This window comes from Triturus cristatus, chromosome 1_2 (assembly GCF_964204655.1).
Source record: "Triturus cristatus chromosome 1_2, aTriCri1.1, whole genome shotgun sequence".
NCBI lineage: Eukaryota > Metazoa > Chordata > Amphibia > Caudata > Salamandridae > Triturus > Triturus cristatus.
Genome location: NC_140580.1, coordinates 224,198,824 through 224,221,226, shown reverse-complemented (window position 1 = coordinate 224,221,226; position 22,403 = coordinate 224,198,824). Strand labels below are relative to the sequence as shown.

General features: G+C 49.3%; 1 long non-coding RNA gene and 1 pseudogene across 1 annotated transcript in view; both read right to left on the bottom strand.

Moving 5' to 3' along the window:
* Positions 1-2,629: 2,629 nt before the first annotated feature.
* Positions 2,630-3,392, bottom strand: LOC146867083 (homeobox protein Hox-D13 pseudogene; annotated as a pseudogene).
* A 4,318-nt stretch (positions 3,393-7,710) lies between these two features.
* Positions 7,711-22,403, bottom strand: part of LOC146867082 (uncharacterized) — a 62,825-nt gene continuing 48,132 nt past the window's right edge. Inside the window, exon 7 of the long non-coding RNA XR_014966062.1 lies at positions 7,711-8,543. This is a non-coding gene — a long non-coding RNA (uncharacterized LOC146867082). The remainder of the gene's footprint in view (positions 8,544-22,403) is intronic.

The window sequence follows — 22,403 nt, the reverse complement described above, 5'->3', positions numbered from 1 at the left end:
TCAGACATGTTATACTTAAGAATTAGCATTTAAAAAACCTTTGAAATCCACTGAAAAAACCATTGGTTTCAGTTACGTTAAAGTTAGAAATTAGCATTTAAAAAACCTTTGAAATTCACTGAAAAAACCACAGGTTTCAGACATGTTATAGTTAGGAATTAGCATTTAAAAAATGTTAGAAATTCACTGAAAAAACCATAGGTTTCAGACATGTTATAGTTAAGAATTAGCATTTATATCAATATCAATATCAAATCAGCTTTATTCGGTAAGTTAATTTCAAGCCAAAAAAGCGGGACGACATTGTCGAATGCCCCAAATTTTCAGAATTGGGACTATCCATTTTCTTCTCAGATCTTTATAAAATTTACAAAACAGGATAACATGAATTGTTGTTTGCTGAGAGATGTCATCACACGGGCAAGTTGGTAAGTTCTTAGACCAATTATTAACAATTGGAAAGGTAACCATCCTATGGAAAATGTTCAGCCGAAGGCGAGTAAGAACAAATCTGTCATAACCATTTACAATGTTTTTTAAATAAAATTGCATACCAGGGGAGGGAGTTATCATAAGGTTAGAAATGACAGTAGGTTTTGTTGCTTCACTCGCAAATCTCAACCTCTCCATATGTAGCATACACAATTTCTTAAATTCTTTCCCTGAGACTCCTAGCATAGAAAATGGATTGAAAAAATATTCAGGTTTTCCAATGTCTGTCATAAAATCCCTCACATATTTAATCCATTCTATGTCAAGGGAGTAATCTAGCTTCAGTACATCCTGAAGCACCAGCTGATTAAGTTCGTTGGACTGTGACTTCCATATACGATGCCACAGGATCACAGGTTGGATTTTTATAATATCCGTTATGTAAGGGACTCCAACCTCAGCGTGGCAGACATAGGTGGAAATAGAACCCGGCACGGCTAATAAGTATCTGAGAAATGCGTTTTCCACTTTCTGCAAAGCCAAAACGTTACAGTGGCCCCAAATCCCTGCCCCATACATTGCTACGCTCCTGCACTTCGCATTATATATTTTAATCAATTCAGAGGGCGTTCTTTTTCCTAATTTTTGTGCAAAGTTAACGAGGGCTGATGTGGCTCTCATGAAAAAAAGTTTTCTTGAATCGATTGCTTGGCCCCATGTACCCTTATCATCTATTAAAATCCCCAAGTATGGGTAAGTGGATGTAGTGGCCAGTTTGCTCCCGTTTAGGAATAGATCCTTTCCTTTCTTACTGCCTTTACCACAGTTCATCACGTAGGTTTTTGTGACATTTATCTTCAGATCAATATCCTGCATAAAGGTATTATAGGACTCCAAAGCCCGCTGAAGAGCCAATGAGGTCCTTGCTAAAATGACGGCATCGTCCGCATAGAGTAATGCAGGTATGCGTCTGGTTGCCGAGTTCTGTTGCACTTGGGGGACGTCCTGGCTTCGTTCCAGCATGGCCTTTTCAAGGCCATTTGTGTATAGTGTGAAAAGGAACGGAGCCAGGACGCACCCCTGTCTTACCCCTCTATGGACCCTGAATGATGAGGTACATTCGCCTGTTGGCCCAAAACGAACCCGCGCTGTAGCATTGCTATAGAGGGCTTTCAGGAAGTTAATTAAGGATACTTCTACCTCCATTTCTTTCAAAATGTCCCATAGTTTCTTGTGTGAAACACAATCGAAGGCCGCAGAGAGGTCTACAAACGCCAGATGTAGTTTTCCTCTCTGCGCCTTCGTGTATTTGCCCTTCAGGATGGCCAGATTAAGGCCCTGATCGATTGTACTTCGGCCTTCCCTGAAGCCAAACTGGAGGTCTGATAGTATGTTCTTTTCAGTTGCCCATGTTTGTAACCTCGAAAGGATTATCCTTCCTGCCACTTTACCCAAAGAATCTAATAGTGAAGTTGGTCTGTAGCAGGAAGGATCCTGTCTATTGCCTTTCTTGTAAATAGGGACCATGATAGATTCGGTCCAGCTTTTAATCGGACCCAATGAAGAGGTTGCGTTCAGAACATTAGCATTTAAAAAACCTTTGAAATTCACTGAAAAAACCATAGGTTTCAGACATGTTATAGTTAGGAATTAGCATTTAAAAAATGTTAGAAATTAACTGAAAAAACCATAGGTTTCAGACATGTTATAGTTGAGAATTAGCATTTAAAAAACCTTAGAAATTCACGGAAAAAACCATAGGTTTCAGGGGTGTTATAGTTAGCTGGACATTTCACTTGTTCAAAACCATTGAAATTCCTCCATTATAGTTAGTTCTACTAACTATAACTCGTGCGCCCGCAATCCACTGCTTATGATGTCACATATTAAATCATTCATGACATGGTCAGTGACATCACTGATGACATCACTGATGACATCTCAAATGACATCACTGATGACATCATCTAGTAGATGTAATATGTGACGTCATCAGCAGTTGATTGCGGGCAAGAGATGTGCAGAAACAGGCAAGAGAAGTGCAGAAAAAGGTAAGAAAAGTGCAGAAAGAGGGAGAAGAGGAATATAAAGAGACAACAGGGGTACAGAAAGAAGCAAGACAGGTGCAGAAAGAAGCATGGAAAGTGCAGAATGAAGCAACAGGGGTTTTATTAACGGTCAAATTAAGTGGGTCGAGTTAAATGTATCCAGTTGTAAATGCTGAAATCCGCAAAGCATTTGCAAAATCTGCAATTTCAGATCTGACCAAGAAAAGGCAGTGTGGGGTTTGGCAAAAGTGCTCCAGGTTATCTTTTAGACAGATACAGCTTCCCCAGTCTCGCCAATGAGAAGGATAAAAGCCCTTACCTGCAAAAGATAACTTCCAGAAGTGCGTGCCCTGAGACTGCTCCTTGGCGCAGTACACCCCGCCGCTCCAGCCGTTCGCCAGAGTCCATGACTGGTAGCCGTCGATGGAGATGTATGCTTCGTGCCTGGGTTCGCCCGGCCCAAAGCTGGACACCACGTCAATGTACCCGGGCATGTGCTCATAGGGCCCAGGGTACCCTGGAAAGTAGGAGACTTCCTTGGCCTGTGAGGGCCCCTCACTGTGTTGTGCGCTCCCCCGCTGCCCAAGGCGGGCACGTCCATGTACTTCTCCACTGGGAAGGCACCATGAGGGGACGGCATCAGGGCGCTTTGCTGGACACCCACCCCGTGTGACATGCGGCAGCTGTAGTAGCCGTTCCCAAAGTGATAGCCATAGCCGAGGGAGGGTGCACTGGCCCTGGTGGAGCCATCATTGCCAGAGTCCAAGCAGGCAGCGGTGGACGATCTCTCCAGTCCGAGAAGGCAAAGCCAGATGTTGCTCTGCCAGCGGTGGGCCCGAAGACGTTAGGGGAGGCGAGGAAGCCCCGGGCCTGGCCGCCGGAAGGGGTGCACTTCGCTCGGAGGCCATCATGTCCCTCTCACGAGCCTCTGCAAGGCTCTCTCCGCCACACCCAGCCAGGCATGGCAGAGGCAGGCATTCCCCGAAACAGGTTAGGTCATCGCGGTGCGGTTATAAAAACTAACCTCCAGCCAGAGGGCAGTAGAGGGAAGTGGGTATAATGTGTGTGCAGCGTGCCAAGTGCTAGGACATTGGCCGTCTGAGACAACGTGGTCCTAGAGCGGTCAGAACTTTTCTGCCCTCAGCCCCCTTCACAAGGTGATCTCGAGCCCACTCCCCTGCACACAGGCCCTTCTGCAAGAGGAGTCTTTTCCCAACCAACTATTCAACAATGAGGCCTCCAGCACTCTGCCCCCTCGCCCCCCACCACCACCCGCCACAACAAGGAGGGCTCTTGCCTCCAGCACAAGGACTACCCACATCCCCTTCCACAAGGAGTGACTCTACCCCAATCCAGCCCCCATCCCTCCTGCCCCTTACCATCCCCCAGAAGGAGGAGGGTCCCTGACCACTGGACCCTCAGCAAGGAGAGTTCATGCACCCACACCCTCCGCAAGATGGGCCTTAGTTCAACATCCCCATCCAGCCAGGCCTCTCCACAAGGAGTCTACCACACACTACCCTTCATAAACGGACCCGTGTCCCCTGCACCCCAGCACCCATTGGAAAAGCAGCTCCTGCCCACACACTTTTGCTTCTAAGGTATGTTCTCCTTCAAGCACGAGCTGCGCGCGCTAGGTCATACGTTTCTAACAGTCCCATAAAATGAGTCAGGGGAGACATGGAGACAAGAGGCAGATGTTTTCAAAGCCCAGATTGTGCTACGTTTCCTCTCGTAGGGCACGTGTGAAGAAGTGCTGAGATTAATTGTAAAGGCAAACCCCACCCACCCTTCCTTATTGCCGTGTTTATACAGCGTTTCCAGTGGTGTGAGTTGTGACAGGAACCAGGGACCTGTGTCTTCCTGCAACACAACAATGCATCGAATAGAACAAGGGACATGCATGCCACACTGCTTCAAATAATGATGGAAGCACCGATAATACACAAAGACGTACACACGCTGAGACATGCACACAGTCAAACATCACACATATACAAACATGCAAGCACGCCCGCACATAAACACTAAGCCACTTAATCGGACGTAGATCACACTCAAACAGAGAAGCTAGTACCCGCCTGTACTGACACAAGCACATGCAAATAACCAAACATGGACGCACACCGGGCGCAAACCGGGTGCACACCACATGCACGAAGAAAGACATGGATTCACAGAGTAATATACACAAACACACACATGGAAAACACCCATACCAAGACACACACACTGGCGCAGCCACATGTACATGGGAACATGCCATGCACAAATAAACACTCATACTAGCACAGCCACAAGTACATTGCTGGCATACACTATACACAAATAAACACTCATAGAAACACAGCCACACATACATTGTTGGAATACACTATACACAAATACACTCGCACACACACATACACCCCGCACACGTGCCATGTGTGCCGTATCGGACGGTTGTATGTGGGTGTTGTTACTTCCACAGGTGTCTGCATTCGACACAGTTAGGATCAAATGCAGCCAGCTACACGCAAGTAACATTAATATAAACAAATTTGTCAACACACACACAAGACAATAGTGTTGGATCGGACATATGTGCGTCTGAATAATATCTGTAAAAATGTCCTAAAATACAGTATTTTTAAGGAAGTTCGTTCATCTTGTGCTGCAATTCAGGGGGGCGAGTGGCTGTCTTTCTGACATCTTCTGTCATTTTTGAGGAGTACAAGCGAGCGGTTTGTGCTTTTGTTCTCATTCAGCCGTTAACAATGTCAAACATGTTGGCAGTTATTTGAGTTAAACACATGACCCTGTAAATTGAATCACTAACACAGTGTTTTTATTTAAAATGCACATTTCATTGCACGAACGCTTCGCAGATTATGATTTTTAGTTAAAAATAATGATGATGAAACAAAACTTTTATGTTGGATAGAGGCTGAAAGGTAGGCCAATGGAAAATGAAGTAGCAGCCAGCTATTGCTTTTATCTAATGCCTAGTGCTCTCGAGTCTGTTGACGCATCAAAGGAACACATTCTGCGCTATTTGGAAGTGAATATGGGGGTGCGCAATTAAAGGCGCGGCTTTAGTGTGTGACGCAGTAGTCGCTGCGCTCCTTTGCTTGTGGAAACAGTGCTGAAGAAGTACCCTTGTACATGCATGCAGGGGCGTGTTTGCAGAGTTCCTTGTGAACACGGATTCTCTCCTTAAGAGAAAAGACATTCTTCCTTACAAATGGTGGCCAGTGGTCGGTGTGTAGTGAAAGGCGCGACCTTCCTTCAGAGTAAAGCCAGGATTGGCTGCACTCGGTTGTGTAAGGCAGCGCAGAAGAAACGAACCGTGTAAATTAGATGCATGCATGGGACATGTTTAGAGGATACCATTTGAAGAAGAGGGTTATCTCCTAAAGGGCAGACCCCCTTACAAAATAGAGCCCAGTGGTAGGGCCATCCTTCAGAGTGAGGTGCAGGGCTTGCTGCCCTCATATGGCCAGGGACTACCGAACTTCCCCCTCCCCCGCCTTGTGTATAAACAACCTTTATTAAAGATGGACATGAGAGTGGATTTCTTTGGAGGTGGGGGTCGTCCAACCCCCGGCCGTATTTATTAAAAACATAAAATCAAATAAAAATTGAAATAAACAATATTTACACAATTTTACGCAGAAAACGTAGCATGACATTTGATTACAATTCTTATGTACAGATATCAGATGGCTAACCTTAACATATTTCTAATACAAAGTATTTCCTATCCGAGTCTAACATCTGAATCATAATCATACATTAATTACTTTCTGCGTATCCTATTTGGGCCTACGGCAAGGTCGCTAACTGGTGTCAGATCCTTATCAATAAGCCACACCCTCCCGTAGGAGTGCGCATGCGCAGAGGGCCCGTTTACCGAGAGGGTACTTCCCCCCCGGTTACCCCGTACGCTCCATGAACTCCATTAAAAAGGGGGGCCCTTGTACTCTGCGCCATTTAGTGATGTCATCGTGCCCGTGCGGGGGGGCCAACCAGCCTAAAGAAAGCGCGACTCTCCCCTCCCCCGCACCCATCCAGCCAACCGGATGTACCGCTCCTCGAGTTATAGGAGAGACCACTTGTCCCTCCCCCTGGGCGACCCCATTCAAGAATGGCGCCGGCCTCTAAGGACCTTAAATTTACTGCTCACCACTCATCATGACCTTACAGCCTGACCAAGGAATAGCAATAAATACGACGATTGATGACCTGCAAACGGGAAAAATTCTAAGGAACAAAATACCATATTGACAACCTTATAATACAATAACCAATTCTGCTACAGGGGATGGTGGGTGGGGAAAAAGTTTACAGCCTCCTAGAGGCTGGGTGAGGCAGACCTGGGAGTGCGGGAAAAAGAGACCGACTCCCGCGCTCCCCGGCCTTTTAAACCTCAATCCTGGCCAGGCCGGTTCTAACCGGCCTGACCCCTGCTCCCCCTTGACCCAGAAGCGCCTCAATCGTTTCTGGGTCAAAAGGGAGCCCCTTCGAGCCAATCCCTGATGCGGCGCGTCCACCGCGTCATGATGATGCGGCGGGGCGTGCCCCTCCAGGGAGAGCAGGCGAGGGAGGAGGGGGTCGGTGGCCCGCCATACCTGCGGCGGGGCCGATGACGGCCCAGCCTTTTTCTATGACCAGGGACTACCGAACTTCCCCCTCCCCCGCCTTGTGTATAAACAACCTTTATTAAAGATGGACATGAGAGTGGATTTCTTTGGAGGTGGGGGTCGTACAACCCCCTGTCGTATTTATTAAAAACATAAAATCAAATAAAAATTGAAATAATCAATATTTCCACAATTGTACGCAGAAAACGTAGCATGACATTTGATTACAATTCTTATGAACAGATATCAGATGGCTAACCTTAACATATTTCTAATACAAAGTATTTCCTATCCGAGTCTAACATCTGAATCATAATCATACATTAATTACTTTCTGCGTATCCTATTTGGGCCTACGGCAAGGTCGCTACCTGGTGTCAGATCCTTATCAATTAGCCACGCCCTGCACAGCGCATGTGCAGAGGGCCCGTTTACTGGGAGGTTTCTTCCCCCCCCCGGTTATCCCTGTACTCTTCATGAACTCCATTGAAAAGGAGGGCCCTTGCACTCTGCGCCATTTAGTGACGTCATCGTGCCCGTGCGGGGTGGCCAACCAGCCTAAAGAAAGCGTGTCTCCCCCCTCCCCTTCACCCATCCAGCCAACCGGATGTACCGCCCCTGAAGTTATAGGAGAGACCACTTGTCCCTCCCCCTGGGCGACCCCATTCAAGAATGGTGCCGCCCCCTAAGGACCTTAAATTTACTGCTCACCAATCATGACCTTACCGCCACAGGCCAGCGTAGTTGCCTGACTATCTGGCCCCCCCTCTCCTCTCACACTGAAAGGTTATGCCCAGCCCTTACACTCCCTAGCCAAGCCATCATATTTTCTAACATCATTTCATTACCTAACCTAGTCAGGTGGACCCCGTCTTTTAAGAAGCACGGTTCCCCCCTGACACACCCATGTGCTATGTTTTGTAACTGAGGGGACCTGAACAATGTCCCTATTTTATTGTTGATCCTCCTTACAGAGTGAATCAACGCTTTCACAGAATCTCCCCCCCTCCATTTGAATCTGGGTATCATCTGAGCCCAAACTTTGGTGCAGCCTTGGCATGCCTTAGCTAGCCAGCCTACTTCGGAGATTATGTCCTCAATCAAGAACCTTCTCCCCAGATTTACCAGGTCGTTCCCACCTAAATGCAAGATAACTGTCGTGGGTGGAGGACTGTGTCTACTCAAAAGATCTGTAACATAACCCCTGAACTGATTGAGGCAGAGACCCCTTTTCCATGGAAAGAAACCTTGAAAGCATCCTGCTCAGCTCTTTGTTTGTAATTACCTGAAAGGAAAACAGATTTCATACGCCGTATATAAGAATGACCAATGACCCACACAACCTGTGTTTCCTTGTCCTGTGGTTGTGGCTGCTGTTGTGAAGAATCTTGCTGGTATTGCGCCAACGGCAGTTTCCCCCCTGCGTGACAGGTTCGAGAAACTGAAAGCAAACAAACAAACAGGACAGGCATCAGTCCACAATTGAATGGTACCCTCACAACATGTGCAGCCGCATGTAGTGCTTGTAACAATTAGAAGACCATCTTCCAATCCTCTTTACACTGTTGCTATGCAACCCTCTAGCTGTTGCCTCTGTGGCAGCCCCTATTCTGAATGAATGAGTCCCAAAGTCCTTTGGATTCAAACCTGTCCTGTCGATCGCCATGGCCAATACCCTTTTAAATTGGAACATGGTAAGCGGGGTACTGTCCGCATGCATTAATATTGTCCCCCCTACCGCACTATTCCTCTGTCGGAGGTAGGCTTCTAGGTGCATCACTGGGCAGCATGGATTGTTTTGTGCCCGGTGAAGTACCATCCCTTCGCCACGGGCTTCCTGATCAGTTTTAGATTTTTTAATGGTTATTAGCAAAGTGTCTCCCTGTATCTTCACATGCTCCAGCAGGAGCCCACCTTGAACATCCTGCTTGTTGCGTGCCACAAGTTCCCCCACCCTAAATGCCCCATAAAAAGCTAGTGCAAAGGCAGCTCTGAATAGTAATGCCTCCCCTATTGAACTGCAAATGGCACCCAAGGCTGTTAGCAGTGAAGTCAGCCACTCCAAACCAATCGTCTGTCTGGTGTCAGGAGCAGCCCCCTGGAGGTGCCGCCACCCCTTTAGTGCCTTTCTTACAATGAAACTATTCGTGGGGTCCTTGGTGTCCCTGATCTGTGCAAAGAAAGAAACCGCTGCTACATATCACTTGGCTGTCGCCGCGGAGTGCCCTTCTTTATTCAAAGTGTCTAAATACTGGAGGAATGCCCCTGACTTATGCCAGCTATCTGCCCACTCCTGCCCTAAAGAAGTGCAGTAAGACCAAAACGCCCCTTCGTAAGCTTTCCTGGTCCTGGGTGCTAGGCTAGCTGCCACGAGGTTCTATAGCTGGGGGCACCAATCTGCCAGAGTACTTCCAGGAAGTGTGTTGGTGTTGCCTCTGCAGATGGTAGGTGTTCCCTGAAAACCTGCATCTTGAAGCGAAAGAGTGCGTCAGCAGCATTAATCAGCACCCCCGGGACATGTTTAGCCTTAAACTCTATGTTCAGCTTCATACACAACAGCACTATCTCTTTCAACAGGCGGAGGATCATTTTACACCATGCAGCCTGTTGGTTGATGCATTCCACCACTGTCATGTTGTCTGACCAGAAAATCACAGATTGATTTCGCAGATGATGAGGTCAAACAGTCAATGCCACCCAGATGGGAAAGAGTTCCAGGAAACCTATGTTGGCTGTCAGACCACTCTCAACCCACCAAGCCGGCCAATGTTGTGCCACCCACTCGTTTCCGAGTATGGCACCAAATCCCACACTGCCCGCAGCGTCAGTCCATAAACCTAACTCAGCGGACGTAGTGGGGGGACCGGGCCACACTACCCTGCCGTTGAAACCCTCCAGAAATGCGATTCAAATCCGCATGTCCTGGCGAACCACAGACGACAGTCTTGTGTGATGATGTTTTTCTTGCAGGCCTGTCATGGCCTGTGAGATGGAACGGGAGAATGGTCGTGCCATAGGTATTACCCTCAGTTCAAAGTTCAACTGGCCAACTGCCTGTTGTAGCTGGTGTAAGGTTACTTTATCTTTTGACAAACATTTCTGGAGTGCTGCTCTAAATTTCAATATTTTTCCTTTAGGTAACCTATAACATCCCTGTACAGAGTCCAACTCAATGCCTAAAAATTCTATTGTGGTTGCTGGACCCACTGTCTTCCCTGGTGCCAGAAGGACCCCAAAAGCACGCATGAGCACGCAAAATTCCTGCAATGCCCCAGCACATTCCCGGGAGCCCGCCGACCCCAGAAAGAGAAAGTCATCCAGATAATGCATGACATATTGGTGCCCCGTTGCCTGTCTCAAAACCCATTCCAAAAATGAACTGAATTTTTCAAAGTAAGCGCAGGAAACAGAACAACCCATGGGCATGCACATGTCCATGTAGACTTTTCCCTGAAATGAAAAGCCTAAAAGGTGGTGATCTAAAGGATGAACAGGCAGCAGCCGGAAGGCGGATTCAACATCTGATTTGGCTAGCAAGGCCCCTGGTCCCAGAACCCTTAGCATATTAACAGCCTGGTCAAAAGAAGCATATTTCACGCTACAGATTTCTTCGTTGATGGCGTCATTTAATGAATTGCCTCTAGGGGCTGACAGATTATGAATCAACCTGAACTCCCCTTCCTCTTTCTTTGGGACCACCCCCAGGGGTGAGCAGACAAAGTTGGGCACGGGGATGTGATCAAACGGACCCGCTATTCCACCCAGGCGCAGTTCTTTTGCAATTTTAACTGCTGCTACCCCTGGGTTGGACCTTACTGACAGCTGATTTTTACACTCTGGTGTCCCTGTGTAGTCAACAGCCGGAATCCTAAAGCCATACAAAAAACCTTCCTGTAACATCCAAGCTGTGGCATGGTCTGGGTACCTATTTAACCAAGGAGTCATAGCCAGAACGTCAATGGGTGAATGTGTTACCATTTATACCTTTTCCTTATTCCTGTTTCTTCCTCCCTCTATTTCCTGAGAATGCATTCCCTTTCTTGAGGCATTTTGATTCTGGGTGAGAGGGGTGATTACATATGGAGCATGTGTGTCTGAATTTACAAGTGCCTTGGGCCATGGTGCATGTCTTTCTATTAAAATCCCAGCATACTCCTTTTCGACCCCCGCGTTCCCTGAACCAGGGGCCGTGCCCCCGGTTTGTGGTGGCCGAAAAGGCTGTGGTGCTTGGGAAGTGTGACTCTTGTTCCAATTTTGCACTGCATTGCCAGGCTGCCCTGGGCTAAACTGATCAAACCACGAGATTGAGTCAACCCGGTCCCAGGTAAGTGATGGGTCAAATTCCTTAGCCTTCCTGAAATTCATGTCATATTCTTTCCAACCTACCCCCCCCCATATTTATCATGAGTCATAGTAACCCTGCTCTGGTAACACGCCATTTCTGCTTGCAGATTAGGCGAACGTTCGGCTATTATGGCCATAAATCCTGAGACAGCCCTAATCCAATTGTTCAGGGTCTCCTCCACACTGAATTTCAACACGCCGTTCACTGGGAAGCATCCAATCCTTCTGCCTCCTGGCATACTCCATTTCCCTGTTATCCACAAGTAAAGAAAACATATTGACATAAGCACCAGACCATATCTATTCCTTCACCTCCCGTGTTACATGCCTTGCTAAATGCTCCCTCCTAGAGGGTAGTACACCCGCGCCCAGCAATGGCAATGCCACCTTCTTACCTATTGCCCCAGCTCCCGCTGCCTCCGCCATCTTGTCTTTTCCAATGCCGCTCTCTTGTTGCTCTGATTGGGGTAGACTGGTAGTACTTGGCCCTGGGCTTGGCACCCCGCTTGGGGCAGCCATAATCTTTGCCACCATCCTCTGCGCCTCCGCTAATGGGTCCTCCCCTACTTCTTTTGTGCCCACAGAAGAGGGTAACATTCCCCACTTTCCTAACCAAGGGAGAACTGCCACTATCTGCGCTGCTTACTCCGGCGGAACCTGACCAACCTCTGCTGGTGCTAAGACCGGGGTGGGGGCCACTGGATTCACTACAGGAACCCCCGGGGATGGTGTGAGGCTAGGTGTGGGCACCACAGGGATTATCATTGGTACCATCAGGATTGATACTGGAGGCACCAAACTTGGTATAGGCACAGGCGGGGAAGGCACAGGGGTCAATGGGACACTTGGCGTTATGTTCAAGAAGGTGTGACACGCTCTGTGCGAGTCACCTAGAGTTGCACAGCCTTATACACGTTTGTGATCCATGTTATCCACGTACTCAGAAGTATTCAAATTAGTTCATTCTGTTTATTTAAATTTATTTGTCAACGTTTGTCCGTCACATCAAAGGTACAAGATTCCACAATTTCATGCTTTTTATTTGCTCAGGAATTGCCCATCCGGGCCTAATCGCAGGCATGTTAGGAAACTTGAATCCTCCATTTACATTTACAATCACCCAATGCATTTCGGTCATTTTGACCTTCCTCAGGTGTATCTACAATAGTAAATACATGTATGTCAGACAAACATAAATGATTCTTATTACAGCAACTTAAAATTAAACAAATTAAGCAAATCTTTCTTTTTTCAAGCCCTAACTCTTACGTGAATAATTCAGTGTAATTGAAACAAAATGTGAAATCTCTTCATCTACTTACATATTCAGTATCAAACACCCCCTAAAACTGCCACCCATCAAACTGCGCTCCTTCACCCCGAGTATAAACATAACGGTCATGCCTTACTAACTATGATTCCACTAATACAACTATACATGAGCCCATGATGTCACCTACACGAATCCTCCCCGATTTGCAGCTAACCGAACCCACTATCTAGAGCGTGTTCAATTCCTTCTCACCTGCGGTAAGCCCACCACGTTTTCAACAGCGTGCCTGTCTTCTCTTGTGCTCGAACTTGGTTCAATGTTAAAGCGTTCAACCCAACTCTTTAAACCCCTGCACGTTACTCTCCCGCTTTAAATAATCCGTGTCACCTGATTGAATGCTCCGCCCTCCAAAATACTCCTGCAACCCGACTACAATCCCCACAATCCATTTAACACGAGATGCGTGTATTCCTAGTCCCCGCGTATATCAAGATGTACTAAACGACATCAGGACTCCCCTATTAATAAATCAAAATTCATGGTGCTCTCCTCTGTTGTTCTACAAAAGTACATTGTGACAACATCGTGATTTGAAATTCAACATTACCCTATGACCACCATTTGCCACCCCCATAAACGAACGTGCATTTGATTACCATCTAAATTTTAAGAATAACCCAACTTGTAAATAAAGTGTATTTCCCAAATTTCACTAAGCAATTATCAGTCCTTGTGTCCACCAAAGCATAAATGATGACAATCTATCCATAACAATCCAAAAAATGTTGATGTTGCTGAAAATAGTTTGTTGGCATGTGAATACTCGGTATAGTAGATGTTCTTTTTGCCGGTGACTCTTACTAGCAGCCTTTGATGTGAAAAGATGTTACTTGTTAAAGCTCCATATTCACTTTTTCCGGGCGGGGTGCTTGACAAGTTTGGAACGGAAAGTTATGAAAGTCACTGAAAAATGACTTGAAGCACACCCTATATTCGTTATAATGCTTTTTAGTCTCCATTAATTTCTCAAATTTGGCGTGCATACTCGAATTCTGTGCCCCGTTCCAAGTGCACGAGTATATATATGTTCAAGAAGGTGTGACGCGCTCTGTGCGAGTCACCTAGAGTTGCACAGCCTTATACACGTTTGTGATCCATGTTATCCACGTACTCAGAAGTATTCAAATTAGTTCATTCTGTTTATTTAAATTTATTTGTCAACGTTTGTCCGTCACATCAAAGGTACAAGATTCCACAATTTCATGCTTTTTATTTGCTCAGGAATTGCCCATCCGGGCCTAATCGCAGGCATGTTAGGAAACTTGAATCCTCCATTTACATTTACAATCACCCAATGCATTTCGGTCATTTCGAACTTCCTCAGGTGTATCTACAATAGTAAATACATGTATGTCAGACAAACATAAATGATTCTTATTACAGCAACTTAAAATTAAACAAATTAAGCAAATCTTTCTTTTTTCACAGAATTCGAGTATGCACGCCAAATTTGAGAAATTAATGGAGACTAAAAAGCATTATAATGAATAGAGGGTGTGCTTCAAGTCATTTTTCAGTGACTTTCATAACTTTCCGTTCCAACCTTGTCAAACACCCCGCCCGGAAAAAGTGAATATGGAGCTTTAACAAGTAACATTGAACAAATGACTCTATGGGGAGTCATAGGTTGGCGTCGACAACCAAAATAACCGCACGTGACCACATGGAACCTCATGGAGGTCTGCAGTCTGGGGTCTTTAACGCCTTTACTCTGGTTTAGGAAAGGTGTAGGTGACGGGGGAGCTTGGTCTATTGTACAGAAAGTGTGTAAACCCGCAAAGGCGCCTTCCAGCTTCAGAAGTCATTCTCAGGTGCGAGCTGCGTCTGTCTATGAGCAGCCGAAGGGACGTACACAGCGCACTTTGAAACGTATAGTGTATTATGATAGGCAACCTACATATCAGAAGTAGAATTTATATGTGGTTTATGTGAGTGCACACGTGTAGGCAGAGGGCGTTTTCAACACGAGATTATGTTGCAAAACATAAACTGTAATTGTATTTGAAAATAAACCCAATGAAAAAATGCGATGTCTCATTAAAGACTGAAGCACATCAATAAAAGCGTTTTCACACAAAAAAAGAAAAAACTCGTTTTAAGGCTTTACAAAAATCTTTGTGCACCTTGAACAATTCGTTGAATCAGTAGCTTACATCTACACAGAACAATTCATAGTGTCATACCATGGGTTTCTGCGCTTTTACCGTAACTTGTTAGCATTTTAGTACCGATCTGTGATGTTATTTGTTTTAAATTACCGTGATTCAACTATTCTGGTACTTTTAAGAAGTCCGTTTTTTGCATTGTTGTAACCTGAGCCCAATGTTTCCTTAATTCTAGTTGCAAAGTTGTACTTCCAATGATTTTATTTTATTTGCGAGCAACAGTGGCTGAATATGCACATTGTTCTTGTGAACAGTATGTAAATGCACATTCATATAGAGCTTTGCAGGCTTCTTGGAGCACCTTTCTTCAATAAATGGGAATTATTTGATGTGTTTTATAGACTGGTGTCTTTTTAAGCGTGCATTCGTTCACTGAAGGTACTCTCCACCCTCAAATGCAGATTTACTACAATTAACATTCATGTGGCCGAATGCGCATTTGTGCTAGTGAACATGGGTGCATCACTGTGCATTTGAGACAGTCGCACGTGCCATTATGTCGACATATCATCTGGATTCACAGAGGGAATAGGTTTGTGAGTATTGTGTCCGTAATCTTTTCGGTGGGTGTGACTTTGTTCACTGTGGTTATGGTCGTCACCCTTTCTTTCTTCTTCAGCCAGGTGATTATTTTATGTGATTTTTAAAGTTCCACCTGGGTCCAGTTTTTTCTAGGCGCGTTACAAATTTCTCATTTTTTATGTATTCGTTTTAAATATGCTAAAAATCAGTTACAAAACGTATTTTACATCTTGGTCAACTATTTGCAGAATGCCAATAGAAATTTGATTTATTATGACCAAAAACACACCTTGGCAAACAGATCGATCTGTGGTAACGGAGCCATCCGGCCCGTGCGGACACGCAACGTACGCATCCACGCACCCGGAGGGCGGGCACGCCCGAAGGGATAAATAAACGGGCGCAAGACCGCTCGTGGTCTTTGGCCCTACCCTTCTGCCAGTGTCTGTGTCTCCGTGATTGTGCGCTTGTCTGCATGCGGCCTACCCCCCCCCCCGAATTCCACATTGGCGACGAGGCGGTGTTAACCCGCGCCTTGCTGCACCCTTGCGCCTGCCCTGAGGTGGTGTCATCTGCCGAGGCAGCCCCGGAGTCCGTGACAGCAGCACGGAGTAGCGGACATCGCGCGCGTCCTCGCGCAGGTCGACAAGGCGAAGGAGACGCTTCAGGCACCCGGGAGGAAGGTCGTGGCCCTGCCCACAGCCGGTAAGCTCGCTCCGGAGGGGAGCATCGGCCCTCGCGAGCCCGCGCTAGGTCCAGGTGGGGTGGGAGTGCCCCGTTGCTGTCTGCCTGGTCAGGGCCCTGGGGAGGGGAGATTGAAGGGGTGACATCACCGGCGCCTGTCAGGAAGACTCAGCCCATGAGCAAGACGAGGGGAGCTGCCAGTGGTCTCGCCCGCGCGCAGCGCCAGCCAGTTGGAGGCAGGTGTCCCACACAAGGGAAGAAGCCGGAAGTGGTCTCGCCAGAGGTCCCACGCAGCGCCGGCCGGTCGCAGGCAGTTGTCCCACGCAAGGGAGGGAATCTGCAGTGGTCTCGCCCAGAGACCCAGAATGCTGAAACAGGAAGCAGGCCTGCGGAGACGACGCCAGAAGCGCGTATCTTGAGAGAAGAGCACAGCAGACATGACCATTCCCAGCACCAGCGGAGGAGGCACGCAGCACCCGCCATCACAACGGGCCGCGCAGCCAGCGCCCGCCCCGCCAGGGCATGGCACGGCAGCCCCGCTCCCTCCATTTAGCGAGCTTTCGGACCCCTCCACAGCGGCGGTGCGATGGCGCTCATGGATTGGACGGCTGGAACACTACTTTGTGGGGGTGCGGGAAACGGATGAAACCGTCAAGAGATCGCTCCTCATGTGCTACGGGGGCGAAGAGCTGTATGACCTCTTCGAGACCCTGCCAGACCGAGGGAACGCCAATGACTACGCAGGCGCAGTAAGGGCCCTCAATCGTCACTTCGATCCACAGACCAACCCCGACTTCGAATGGTTCAAGCTCCGTCAGGCGCGACAAGAAGAAACGGAGACCATCGACAGCTTCTATGCCCGCCTCCGCAAGCTCTCGCTATCGTGCACGCTACCGGACCAGAGAGCAGAAATCAGGGCGCAGCTCATTCAGGGATGCCGGTCGGTCCCACTGCGGCGTCTCATCCTACGGCAGCCGGGCATCACCCTCGACGAGATCTTGATTCTAGGCCGATCACACGAGCTCTCCAATGCGCGTGCGGACGCGATGGAAGCGGCCCTCAACCGGCCGGCAGCGGCCCAGAAAGCGCCTGCGATCAAGGAGGAAAGGGTGGATGCACTCCAGAGACGACCCGCTCAGTCACGTGGAGCCATGAGGGCTCCCCAGAAGAATACCTGTGGCAACTGCGGCCTGAATCACCCGCCAAGGGGAAGGTGCCTAGCGAGAGGCCAGACTTGCTTGAAGTGTGGACAGGAAAACCACTTTGCCAAGGTCTGTCGGAGCGGAAGAGGGCGAAGTAATATGGGGGGCACGAGAGGTGCAACGGCGAGCGTGCGTCAAGTGACGCTGGAAGATTCCCCCGCACAGGGCGACAACACTCAGCCTGAGTTCGATGGAGGGGCGGAGGACGACGAGGTGTTCTTCGTCTCGTTTGTCGGCAGAGAAGGCACGAGGCGCAGGCCGCCGCCCATGTGCGACATCATGGTGGCCGGGTCTCCGGTGAGCGCCCTCATCGATACCGGGGCATCAGTGAACGTGATGGACAGCAGTCAATACGAGAGGCTGTCACCGCGACCACCCCTGCGACCCTCCAAGGCCCAAATAAACACGTATGACAGCGACAAGCCGCTGTCCCTGCGAGGAGTGATTGAAATTGAAGTCATCAGCGACGGGAGGAAACTGGCCACAACGTTCCACGTGGCTGAAGGAAAACGGGGCACCCTGCTCAGCTGCCACACTGCCGAAGACCTGGCGTTGGTGTTCTTCGCGAACCAGGTGCACGACCTGCATGCCAGGGACATGCTGAAGGACTTCCCCATGCTGTTCCGTGGGCTCGGATGCCTGCGCGGGAAGCAGTTCAAGCTACACGTGGACCCCACGGTCCGGCCCACGGCGCTCCGGCATCGGAGGATACCATTCCACCTGCGACCACAAGTGGAGGAAGAGTTGCGGAAATTGGAGGACCTGGGGGTGATTGAAAAAGTGTCGGGCCCCACCCCGTGGGTGTCCCCCCTTGTTGTGGCCCCCAAACCCAAACAGCCAGGGGCCATCCGCTTGTGTGTCGACATGCGCCTCCCGAACAAAGCCGTAAAGCGAGAAAGACACCTCACGCCCACTATGGACGACATTGTGGCCGACCTCAACGGCGCCCAGTGGTTCACGAAACTAGACCTCAATGCCGGATACCATCAGTTAGAGCTTCACCCAGACAGTCGCAATATCACCACGTTTTCCACTCACGTTGGCTTAAGGCGGTATAAAAGGCTGAGTTTCGGGGTCTCGTCAGCCGTGGAGGTGTTCCAGAATGCCATACGTGAAACCCTCTCTGGTCTCCAAGGGGTGATAAACTTGAGTGACGATATCCTCGTGTTCTCGAAAACTCTGGAAGAACACCACAGGCACCTGCGAGACACACTGCAGCGGCTGGCGGACAATGGCCTAACCCTGCACGAATCCAAGTGCTCTTTCTACCAGGAGTCGGTCGAGTTCTTCGGCTACGTCTTCTCGAGGGAAGGGCTGAGAGTCGATCCAAAGAAGGCTGAGGCGATCCGAGCAGCCCCGAGGCCCACATCTGCCACCGAGGTCAGGAGCTTTCTGGGGATGGCGACTTATTGCGGGCGGTTTATCCCCAATCTCGCATCCCTGTCGGAACCACTCCGCCTCCTCACCAAAAGTGGCCAACCCTGGACCTGGGCAGCGAAGGAGGATCTCGCGTTCCAGGCGGTCAAGGACGCGCTCATTGACGACAAGGTCATGTCGTATTTCAGACCGCATCGACGAACGGAGGTGGTGGTGGATGCCAGCCCCGTAGGGCTGGGTGCAGTCCTGATGCAGGAGACGGAAGCGCAAGAATGGGTCCCCACCGCGTATGCCAGCAGAGCCCTGACCGCCACAGAAATGCGGTATGCACAGATAGAACGAGAGGCGCTGGCCATCAAGTGGGCCTGCCAGCATTTCCACCTTTATTTGTATGGCCACGACTTCCGGGTGGTCACCGACCACAAGCCTCTCGTCCCGCTCTTCGCTGGCACCGCACAACTGGGCCCGCCGAGGATTGAGAGATGGGCGGTCCAGCTGCAAGCGTACAGGTTCGAAGTAGTATTCCGCCCTGGGGCCAACAACCCTGCTGATTTCCTGTCGAGGCACCCGGGCCCCTCCCGGTCGGGTCCTGACCCATCTGAGAAGGACTGCACGGAAGAGTTTGTCCGGATGGTGTCACTAGCGGCATGCCCAGTGGCACTCACGCTAGAGGACGTTGGTAGAGCCACGGAGAGGGACGAATGCCTCATCAAAGTCAAGCAGACGCTGATGAACCGGAACTGGCGGAATTTCCTAGACGGGGTGCAGGCCCTCACAGAAGAAGAAAGGACATTCCGGCAGCAGGTGTGAAAAGTGCAGAGTGAGCTCAGCGAAGGGCCACAGGGAGTGGTCCTGAGGGGAACCTCGCTCGTGGTCCCGCGAAGTCTCCAAGGAGAGGTGGTTCGCCTAGCTCACCAAGGGCATCAAGGCGTCTCCAAGACCAAGGCCAGGTTGCGAAGCAAGGTGTGGTTTCCAGGGATGGATGCCATGGTAGAGGAGGTTGGCCGCAACTGCCACTCGTGTAACATCACTGGGGGTGAGCCGGCGCCGCATCCGGTGATCACAGAAGACCCTTGCCAAGAACCTTGGTCCAAGCTGTGCGTAGACTTCGGATCCTTCCCAGATAGGCGACACACGTTGGTGCTAATGGACTCGCACTCCAAGTTCCCGGTGGTGGAGGTGGTGCCCTCCACAGCGTTTAGCCAGGTGAAAGCAGCACTGGACCGCACGTTCGCCATGATGGGTCTGCCCGAGGAAGTTTGATCTGACAACGGGCCGCCCTTTCAGGGCAGGGAGTTCCACGAATACCTGGCAGCTCGAGGAGTCCGACACCGCAAGATTACCCCGCAGTGGCCCCAGGCTAACGGAGAGGTGGAACGGTTCATGCGCACGATGAATCGGGTGCTGAAGATCGGAGTAGACCAAGGAGAAGATGCGGAACAGTGCCTTTCACAATTCCTCAGCGCGTATCGACGGACACCCCACTGCACCACCCGCTGCGCACCTGCCCACCTCCTGTTCCGAAAGGCCCCCAGGGACAACATCCCGGCGAGTCAGTCGTGGCGGCCTCTGCCGTTGGACCAAGATGCGGCTCAGACTAGGAGGCGGAATTCCAATGAAAACACCAGTCGGGCGCGGAGAGCCAGGGTGAGGAATCTCCAGGTGGGGGACCAGGTCATCATGAAAGATCGCTATCCGAACTGGAAGTATTGCACCCCGTTTGAGCCGGAGGTGTGGGAGGTTGTCAAGGTGCAGGGCACCATAGTGTCGGTCCGGCGCGGAGCACGAGTGGTTGCCAGAAACGCATCCTGGTTCAAGCAAGTCCCCACGGCCCCTCGAGAGGCAGACTCGCAAGAGGAGGACTGGGAAGTAGGAGAAGGCTGTAGCTCCCCCGGAGGACAGAGGAGCCCGCAGCGGGAAGCGCCCCAACAACCTGGCGCCGAGGTACGAAGCGACGGGGCGAACGGGTCCCCAGAGAATGCAGGGGCATCCCCTGTGGGAGGAGCCTGCGGGACCGGACGAGGTGAAGTTCCCCGGAGCCAGAAGTATGGCCTCCGGCCGAATCCGGCCCCGAGCCAGAGACTGAGAGACTTTGCGTGGTGTGCGCAAGAGAGCCGGACAGTTCCATAGCAGAGGGGGGCTCTCTGTCTGAAAGATTGGAGGGATGTGGTAACGGAGCCATCCGGCCCGTGCGGACACGCAACGTACGCATCCACGCACCCGGAGGGCGGGCACGCCCGAAGGGATAAATAAACGGGTGCAAGACCGCTCGTGGTCTTTGGCCCTACCCTTATGCCAGTGTCTGTGTCTCCGTCATTGTGCGCTTGTCTGCATGCGGCCTACCCCCCCCCCGAATTCCACACGATCGACTCGCAGGGGCTGTCACTGCGGAGCTCCTGAGAGCTGCTTCACTGGTAATGGATGGCTGCGGGTCAGTCCATACCAGGCCGCTTGCCGAGCCTGCCCAGTTTCCCACAGCCTGCCAGCTCTGCTGAGTGACTGCGCAGCCAAGGAGGCCTGCCAAGGGGCGGCCCAAAAGCCGCCGCGCCACCACCCTCCTCCAGCAGATGACAAACCGCCTGCAGGAGACCGAGGTAGCTCGGCTTCCGTCAGAGCTCTGCTTTTCAGCTGTTCTGTTTACTGAAATCGCAAGCAGGTGGTGTGTACTTTACACCTTTACCTGTGTGGGGTCGGCAGGGATATGATGTCCTCTGTACAGTTTCATGCACTTACAAGGTCCCAAAGGCGAGACCTATTTCTTTTACCTTTTTCTTTCTCCCTCCGTTTGAGGCACAAGATGGCTGCCAACACTTCCTGGTTTGAAGTGTTGGCAGCCAATCAGAGGCAATCTCGTGCTGGGGGGGGGGGGGTTAGGCTCTTAGGCTCTGCCCAGATATATATATTTTTATTTTTATTTTAATATCTCAAAAACTACTGAACGGAATTACACCATTTAAAAAAAAGGGCTCTTTCTGAACCAAGACCTAACGTTTTGCCAAATTTGGTGTCATTCCGTTCAGCAGTTCAAGCTCTAGCTTTGTCTAAAGTTTCCTATTGAAATGTACATGGGGAAAACGTGTTTTGGGACCCCCTTTTTATCTCAGCCCCCGCTTGTGAAATTACACCGAAATTTTCAAGACAGGAGGTGACCGAAGCACCCCACCAGTTTTGAAAATTTCGCGAACATTCGTCAAACGACGCCAAAGATATTGGCTAAAGAAAAAACGCTTTTTGAATAGAAACAAGGTCCTAACTATAACTCAATACTGGCGACCGGCAGTAGGTAATACATATATATATATATATATATATATATATATATATATATATATATATATATATATATATATATATATATATATATATATATATATATATCTATATATATATATATTCACTGAAAAAACCATAGGTTTCACACACGTTATAGTTAGGAATTAGCATTTAAAAAACCTTGCAAATTCACTGAAAAAACCATAGGTTTCAGACATGTTATAGTTAGCGGAAATTTTACTGATAAAAAACCAATGAAATTCCCCCGTTATAGTTAGTGCAGGCAACTATAACTCACGCGACTGCAATCCTCTGCTGATGCTAATACTGTATTTAGACACTTATTTGCCCATGTCTTCTTCCATAAATTTTTAGCTATATATATATTACAAATATTTTTT